At 35.6% G+C, this 8,866-nt stretch overlaps 1 protein-coding gene across 1 annotated transcript in view; it reads left to right on the top strand.

The window, feature by feature from the left end:
* Nucleotides 1-8,866, top strand: part of NKAIN3 (Na+/K+ transporting ATPase interacting 3) — a 714,014-nt gene that overhangs the window by 559,389 nt on the left and 145,759 nt on the right. The gene's annotated exons all lie outside the window — the stretch shown is intronic.

Genomic DNA, 8,866 nt, shown 5'->3' with positions numbered 1-8,866 from the left:
CATTATTAATATATGATTTTGTGCATATTACTCTGTAATCTTGCTTCACTCACTTATTAGTTCTAGGAGGGTTTTTTACAATTCTTAGAATTTTTTATATAGACAATTATGTCATTTGCAAATGGAAACTATTTTATTTCTTCCTTTCCAATCAGTATGCTTTTTACTAGACTCAATTTTTTGATTTCTAGAGAAATATACATTTCTTAATGAAGACTAAATTTATTCAATAGCTATTTTCCTCCCTGAATGATAAGATGTCACACTTTGACTGCCTCATGTTATTGTTTCTTAGAGTTTTGTTTTACCTGCTTTAAACACACACACTAATTTTCATTGATCTTTTTAATAAAATCAATAGTTCATTAAAATTATTGACACATCTTATCAGTTTCTGTGTTTATCATATTTTCTTGTAACATGTACCTTTTCTCAGGTTCATTTTTCTTGTTGCTGAAGTAGTACCTTTACTAAGTGTTTTGTTTATTAATTGAAGGCCTAAGTCCTCATTCTTCTCCACAATGACATCCAATTTTCCTGGCACCATTTGTTAAAGAGTGTGTGTCCTTTCCCATTAAATGTTCTTGGCACCTTTTTCGAAAATCTGTTGGATGTAAATACAAGGATTTATTTATTTCTGAGTTTCCTATTCTTTTCCACTGGTCTATGTGTTTTTGTACCAGTATCATGTGATTTTGGTTATTACAGCTTTGTGGTATATCTTGAACTCAGTTAATATAATGCCTGCAACTTTGTCCTGGCACTCAGGATTGTTTCAGCTGTTCAGAATCTTTTGTGATTCTACACAAATTTTAAGTTTTTTTAATCTCTATGAAAAAGTCATTGGTATTTTGGTGATGGTATTACATTGTACCTGTAGACTGCTTTCACTTTAAGTCTATGTGTGTCTTTATTGGTCAGTGAACTTCTTGTAGGCAGCATATAGTTGAGTCTTCTTTTTTTTTTGTTTGTTTTTTTCTTAATCCATTTGGCCGGTCTATATATTTTCATTAGGGAATTTAATCCATTTACATTCACAGTCTTTTTAATAGATGAGGACTTCCTTCTATTACTTTGTTGGTAGTTTCTTGGTTGTTTTATATATTCTTTGTTCCTTTCTTCTGCTCTTACTGTTTGTGTTTGTGATTTGGCGCTTCTCATAGTGATAACATTTTATTCCTTTTTCTTACTTCATGTATTTTCTCTATCAGTAAACTTTATAATTGGGCATGTTTTCATGACAGTAGACAATGTCTTTTTGCTTCCAGATATAGGACTCCTTTAAGCATTTATTGCAGGGCCAGTCTAGTGGTGATGAGTTCCCCTAGTCTTTACTTGTCTGGAGAAGGCTTTACTTCTTAAAAACAGCCTTGCTGTGTATAATATTCTTGTTGACAGTTTTTTCTTTTAGTGCTCTGAATACATCATCTCATTCTGTCCAGGTCTGTAAGGTTTCTGCTGAGAAATCTGTTGTTAGTCTAATAAGGATTCCCCTACATGTGACTTAATGTTTTTCTCTTGCTGTTTTTAGATTTTTTTTTTTTTGTCTTTGACTTTTGAGAGTTTGACTATATTGTGTCTCTGAGAGAACTTCTTTGGATTGAATCTATTTAAGAATCTTTTAGCTTCCTATATCTGGATGTTCATACCTCTCCCAAGACTTGGGAAGTTTACAGCTATTATCTTGCTATATAGGATTTTAAGGTCTTTCCCCAACCTCTTCTTCTCGAATTTTCATAACTCAAACATTCTTTCACTTAATTATGTTCCATATGTCTCATGAGCTTTTTTCATTCTTTTAATGTTCTGTTCCTTTTTAAATAGAAACAATTTGGTTATTTCAAAAAACCTATCTTTAAATTCATAAATTCTTTAACCTGCTTGATCTAGTCTATTGTTGAAGTTTTCAACTGCATTCTTATTTCACTCATTGAATCTTCTGTTCCAACATTTCAATATTTCTGTTTGATTCTGTTTTATAGCTGTCTCTTTGTTGAATTTTTCATTGAGGTCATAGTTTTCAAGATTTTGTTGAATTATCTCTCTGTACTCTTGTATCTCACTAAATTTCCTTAAGACTGTTATTTTGAATTCACTTTCAGGGATTTCATAGATTTCCTTTTCTATTACTGAAGAGTTATTGTGTTCCTTTGAGAGTGTCATGTTTCCTTGCTTTTCTATATTTCTTATGTCCCTATATTGACATTCGTGCATCTGGTGGAACAGTCACTTCTTCTAATTTTATGAAGTAACTTTCTCAGGGAAATACTTTTTCCTGTAGATGTGTCCTGTGGTGTTGTTTGGGTATGGTGCTTTGGCACTGGTTATGGGTAGGTGCAGTAGTGTAGGCTTTGTATGATTTGTTCAGCTGTAATCAATGTCAGTGGTGTATACAATTACCTCCATGGCCTAGGCTGTGATTGTGAAGGCTGTGGTATGGCTTTGCTGAGGTGTGCTGGTTCCTAGGTTCTTGGGGAGTACATAAGCATGCAGCAACTCTGCCTTGTGGCAACAGTTGTCCCCAGGAGGGTTGGTTCTCAGGCTACTGGGAGGTATATACATTGGCAGTTCTACCCCTGGAGGGAGTTTGGCCATGGCAGCTCTTGGTTCTGGGGAGTACATACATTAGCCCATTCTGCCCTGAGGGAAGCCTCCCCACTATGCTGGATCACTTGTGCTATCAGGGTGCAGAGTGCTATGTGGGCTTGGTGCTGGGTTCAGCGCTGTACCATTGAGTCCAACTGGTATCAAGACACTTCAGCCCTCAGAGTGGACGTGGGAGAATGTCAGCAGGGCTTCAATTATGTGGAGATGCAGGGACTAATGACCCCCAGGGCAGGATGCATTCTGGTGGTGACTCCACTCTCAAAATGGCACCATGCAGTAGTAACTGTGTCAGAAATTCCACAGAATTTCCTCTCTGGAAAGATGTAGTCACATGGCTTCCAGGCAGCTCCCTAGTCTGGGCTCAGGACCTGCAAGAGTTTTGGGACTTTTCTGTAGGTAGGGTTGCAGGCATCCATGGTGGAAATATAGACTTCTGGAGATCTCCTGATTACCTTCTCCTCACAAAGGGGAGCCCCTTTTGACTCCAAGCCAGTCTCCCATCCAGGTGCTTTTCTTCCCTCTCTGTGCTGAGTTTCTGTGCCTCAGAGGGTCTTTGTCACTTCTTTGCTCAATTCCAATGTTCTCCCCTAGACGTACTATTTGATGTGTGGTTATCTATTTGTTGTTTTGGTCTTTTTTTGTGGGGAGGTGAGTGCTGCATGCCTCTAGTCAGCCATGTTGATGACCAATTAAACGTGCACAGTTTAAAGTTCTTGTCACAACCATCATTTTTTAAAAGTTGAAATAAATGTGTGTTCCAGTTGTTGATTTTGCTGATTTTCTTAGTAAGAGAGCTTCATATTGTGAACTTGCCATATATTTTCAAATTTTAGCTGTTAAATTTATTTTGAGTGGGAAATTTTAGTTTTTCCCTCTTTTCCCTCCTAGATTCACCTTCTTCTGGTCTGGCATTTTTGGCAGCTTCCAGGCTCTACCCACCTTCACTGACTCTAGGCTTTCAGCTGAGAACCAGATCTTACAGTGATTTTCCAGAGCTCTCCCTCTCTGATATTGTGGCTATCACAAACCAGTCACCCAGCCAACAGACATCTTGGTTCAGTTCTGTGGGGATGAATGCATGTTCTATTCCCCCAGATCCTCTGAGAGAATCTTGTGAAGTCACAATTTCAGGTAGCAAAAACAAAGCCATTCTCCCCTTTTCCATGTAAGAAGAGTGTCTTCTCCTCAGTTCCGGGCTTCATTGAACCTGTCCTTAGTGTTTTTTGTGGAAAGCACTATCCACATTTATCTCTAAAGATTAAAACTTTCACAGTCACTGCCGGCTCACAAACCAGGGTCCAGCAGGTCTGAGGCTTCATTTTCATTTACCATTTTTGTGTTTCTTTCCTGTTTTTGATTGCATATATAACTCATCTCTTAAACCCATCAATGCTTTTCTGCATGGCCTCTTTTAATATTTTATTGCTGTATATTTGAAGTAAAAGAAGTATATTAGAATGTGAACGGCACTGCTTGAAACAAACCTGAACTAGAACTAATATTCATTTTATCTGTGTGACTTTATGATAGATCTTTATCAAATTGCCTAGATATACATACACACACAAACACAGTTAGTTAACATAAAAGCTGGAGAAAACTGCATGTGGTCCATAATAATTAATAGTATTGTGCCGATGTCAATTCCTTTTTTGATATTTACAACAGTTATATATGATGTTGCAGAGGGGAAGCTAAATGAAGTGTTCCCAGGATCAATGTACTATGTTTGCAACTTTCTGTGAAATTGCAGTTGTTTCAAAATAAAAAGTTTGAAAACCAAGGTTATATAGTTATACAAATATCAGATTGTTTTTATTATTTTTCATTCAAGAAGTAGGCAGTTCTGAGGAAAAACAAATGATATGCTGTATAAAGTCATTTAGCCCTGTACATGACGCATGGAAAGCATTAATTAAATTTTACTTTATCTCCTTTCCTAGTAATCATATTTCTATGCCAACTTTTCTTTCCCACTGTGATCTGCTTTGTGTCTTGTTTGTTCATTTATTTGTTCATAGAGCAAATTCTTTTGAAGCACCAATTATGTGTCAAGCACTACATTAAGCCCTGGAATATCAAAGATGAATAAGATAGAATTCCTTTATCCAGGGTTCTTCTAATCTATTGCAAAGGAAAAAACATGTAAGCAGCTACAAAATAACCTGATAATTACATGAAGTAAGTGCTGCAGGAACACAGAAGAGGGAACATTTGTCTTTGTGACTCAGTTACAGCATCCCAGAGTACATACAGGCTAGATCCTAAAGGGTAAGCAGGGATTTTTCAGAATGTGAGGAATTTTATGGGATAACTGGCCTAATTTCTTACAAATGAATGATATGAATAAAAAAGTGTTGGCGTGATTGCTACAGATTAAAAGATACTTAAGAAAGAAGTCAACCAAATTATAGTCATCATTTGAATAAAACAACTGCAAAAAGACATTCATGGTATAATCAAAGAAATTTGAAAACAAATTGGATGGATAGTAATAAATTATTGTTAATACTGAGTAATAGTAATGACATGCCTAAAGATATAATATTGTTAATAACACTGGGAGTTACAGAATTATTGTTATATTTATGTATATATATAATTGTTATTTTTTGTTAGGCACAATAACAGCATTGTTATTTAGCTTATATCCTTTATGTCAGAGTTACAAACTGAAGTATTCACAAATAAAATGATATGATGACTGGGACTTGCCATAAAATGCTCTAGAGAAACAACATTGTGGAGGATAGATGACATATGATGGATAAAAAGTGACTAAATCTTGAACTTGGTGTATAGGTGAATGGAAATTCATTAACATTGTTCTCCCTATGCTAATTCTATGTTTGGAAATTCCCATAATAAAAAGTAAAATTTATCCCACAATCATCAACATTTTACCTAGCAACTTCAGATTATTTCACACCTAATCTTTATTTTAATCTATTGTGAGTCATAGATAGCATTGATTAATTTTTTCAGTCATGGTAGTAATATTTTCTTCTCGGTCATAGTCTCCTGTATTCCAGTTAGGTACCAGCCATGGCATCAGGAATTAAAAAGAATGTATTGAAGTTATTTGTGTTTCCTCTGTGCATTGGATGAAGATAAAATTTTTTTCAGAGAAATTACTAGGGAAAAAAAACAGTCTGCCTTTTTTACCATTCCGTGTGTGATTTTATCAGCTTTGAAATTGTAAACCCACACTTTTGACCCTGAGAATAAACTGATAAGATTTTAAAACCTTCCACCCAAAAGACTGCACAATATTTTTTTAAAAAAACTTCAAATAGTCTCAGTAAATACATTTTGCTTTTTAAAAATGAGCAAAATATAAAATGTTTGGAGCTAGGGATGTTGGATGAAGGAAGAAAAGAAAAATCACTCCAGGCAAGGAAAGCAGTATTTTTTTTAACAAAAAGCTAATGTTAGGAAAATGTTGAAATGTTGACTGGAGCCAAGGGTAGACTGTGAACCAAGGTGGGGATGGTAAGGATATGAAGCTGAAACATAGTTAGGAACCACATGGCTAATAGTATGTCCTAACTAACAAGTTCTTCACAAAGAATTTTACTGTTTAATCCCTATAGGCAAGAGAGAACCAATGCACATTTGCAACGAAAGAGTAACAGAGCTGTGTTTATTTTGAATGTATCTCAGGTAGTGATATGGACTATGGAATAAAGGGAGAATGAGCTGCCATCAGGGGCATCAATGAGGAACTTTTTAATAGTATAAACAATAGACAATGAGGGCTAAACTACATCACGGCATTGAGAATGAAAGTAAATGCTTCGTCTGAGACTGATTCAGTTAAGATTTGGAGGCTCACTGTAAGAGGTGGGAAGAAGAAGAACAAAACTTGATGGTAACATCATTAACGAAGTGTGAGACTATGAAACTTAGAGTAGGTTTGGGGAGGGAGAACGTGATGAGCCCAGTATTAGACATGTTAACCGTGAAGCTATACAGGACAACCAGGCAGAGCTCAGGGCTGGAGGCTAGCTGTCCTTCGCTGAAGCAAAATATTTTGTTTATTGTAGAATGAGAAGACTGAAGGCAAAACTCTGGTGAGCCGACAAACATGTTGAAAACTTGTAGGTTGAAAGAGTAATGGGCAGAGATGAGGAGAACCATAGTAAAATGTCTGGGATAATTTCAGAAAAGCTTCTTGGAGTAAGTGAGATGAAGAAATGCTTGATTATGCTAGAATACCATATTAGGGAGTTGTAAGAATCCATGAAGAAGAAACTCTAAGTAAACAGACATAAACATGAACGGGCATATTTAGCTAAGTAATTTGAAGCAATCTGAGTCTACAACGCCTTTATTTTTGTTTAATTATCTTTGTACTATTTGCTTCCTGGTAGTTTATATTCTCCCAATCCTATCATGGGCATAATTACAAGCAGGAGAATTTTAATTAATGCTGATTGCATTTTATTGTGAGACAGTTGCAAAATTCAAAGCTTTTGTATCTCATAACAATGAGCTACAGAGTTTTAGCTCTTGGTTTTTATAAAATGACAGTTGAGGTAAGAATGATACCAATTATTCCCTGGTATCATGTCTTTCCCTTCTTTATTGACAGTAAATGTTTCCTTTTATTTTGTTTCTGCAAAGTCAATTCTCAAATATCTCCCTGACAAATGTGAGAATCTGTGGCAGAATTTTGCATTATTAAAATAGAAACACAATGGTGGATTTTATTTTATCCTTTGCTTATTTGTCTGTTTCCTCTTTCACTATATCAAGACAGAGGTCTTGTCTCCATACCAAAGTTCAGTTTTTACACTCAAAAACTTAAATAGCTTTTCTATCCCTAACAAAAGTTTCTGGGAAACTTTTCTTTTAAGATTGTGATGTTTCTTTTCAGAAAAAGGAGAAAGAGCAGTTGAATACTGGCTGGTGCTTTCCATTAGTGTTATAGGTGATTTCATGCATAATGAGGGGAACTCTTTGAGCAAGAAACAGAATTTGGAAGACAATTCTGCTTCTTTTTTTGAATTGTGTCATTATTTTAAAAGTGATCATCAATTTCTGAATCATATACTGAAAGTAGATGACACATACTTATGTGTCCTGATCTACATCTTTAGCAAAGAAACTGAAGCATTAGTTGAGATCATAAAATATGACATATAAGCTATCCAAAATGACCTTTTTGGGCTCCTGTACCCATCTCATTTGGAGGACATGACAGGTGGGTGTTCCCTGAGAAGGTATTCACAAGCCCATGAGTGTGAGTTTTACTAAATGATACTAAATTATTGAAAATGTAAAATTGGGAAAATAATGAATTTTTATTTGCTGAACATTAGAAAAGGGACTCCGCAGAAGCTGTGCTTTTCGATGCAATCTTCCTATAGTCTTGCTACGGAAAAGCCATTATAGAGGGTGATGAGCAAAGCCACAGATTAGGGCTGGAAAAAAAGAATCCCTCCGGGATACAAATTTGAAGATTCATTTTCTCGTTACTGGTTTACAACCCAGTGTGAAGTTTAAATTGGGTTGGTCAAGGTGGCAAAATCCTTCTGTTATCAAAATGAAGCATATTGTCAAAAGGAAAAGGCACCAACTGATCTATAGTGATTGTCCTATTGCTGATTTTATCTTCTTGATGCTAGGGCATAATTTATTTCCTCTCACTAGGATGGAAGAGAATCTTTGAAGGAGTCCGAGTAAAAGGCATCAAAAGGAAAATTCTATTGATAAAAATACAAAAATTGAAAGCAGATGAAATCTATAATTTAAGAAGAGTGTTTCAATAAGAACATTAATATGAAGTAAATTATGTACTAATCAATTTTAAAGCGTTTTACCTTAACAGTCTGACCTGCATGTACATAACATACATGCTGATTTTGCATGGTTTCTTAAGTATTAGAATGAAAGTATCCCAAAATACCTAAATACCTAAATTGACTAATCTAGGAGGATCTAAGTAAGGACAATACAAGGAACACTTATGTTTGAACCCAGTTTGGAACATAATTTTCAACTCTTTCTCATTTTCTGCACTGCTGTGGGAGGTCACTGATGTTATATTATACTTGTCATTCTTGGGCTAAATATCCAGCCTGCACTGTAGTGTGTACCTTGAGGAGTCCTAGGAGCAGTCTTTAGGGGACTTCCTTTTGCTGAAGGTGTTTGCCAGTGAATAAATGCAATCTTGCATCACTTAATAACAAGGAAACATCCTGATAAGTGCATCCTTAGGCAATTTTGTCTTTGTGTGAACATCGCAGAGTGTACC

This window comes from Colobus angolensis, unplaced genomic scaffold, assembly GCF_000951035.1.
Source record: "Colobus angolensis palliatus isolate OR3802 unplaced genomic scaffold, Cang.pa_1.0 Scaffold92, whole genome shotgun sequence".
Taxonomy (NCBI): Eukaryota; Metazoa; Chordata; class Mammalia; order Primates; family Cercopithecidae; genus Colobus; species Colobus angolensis.
Note: the sequence above shows the minus strand (reverse complement) of the source record. Positions and strands in the feature narration are given on the sequence as shown.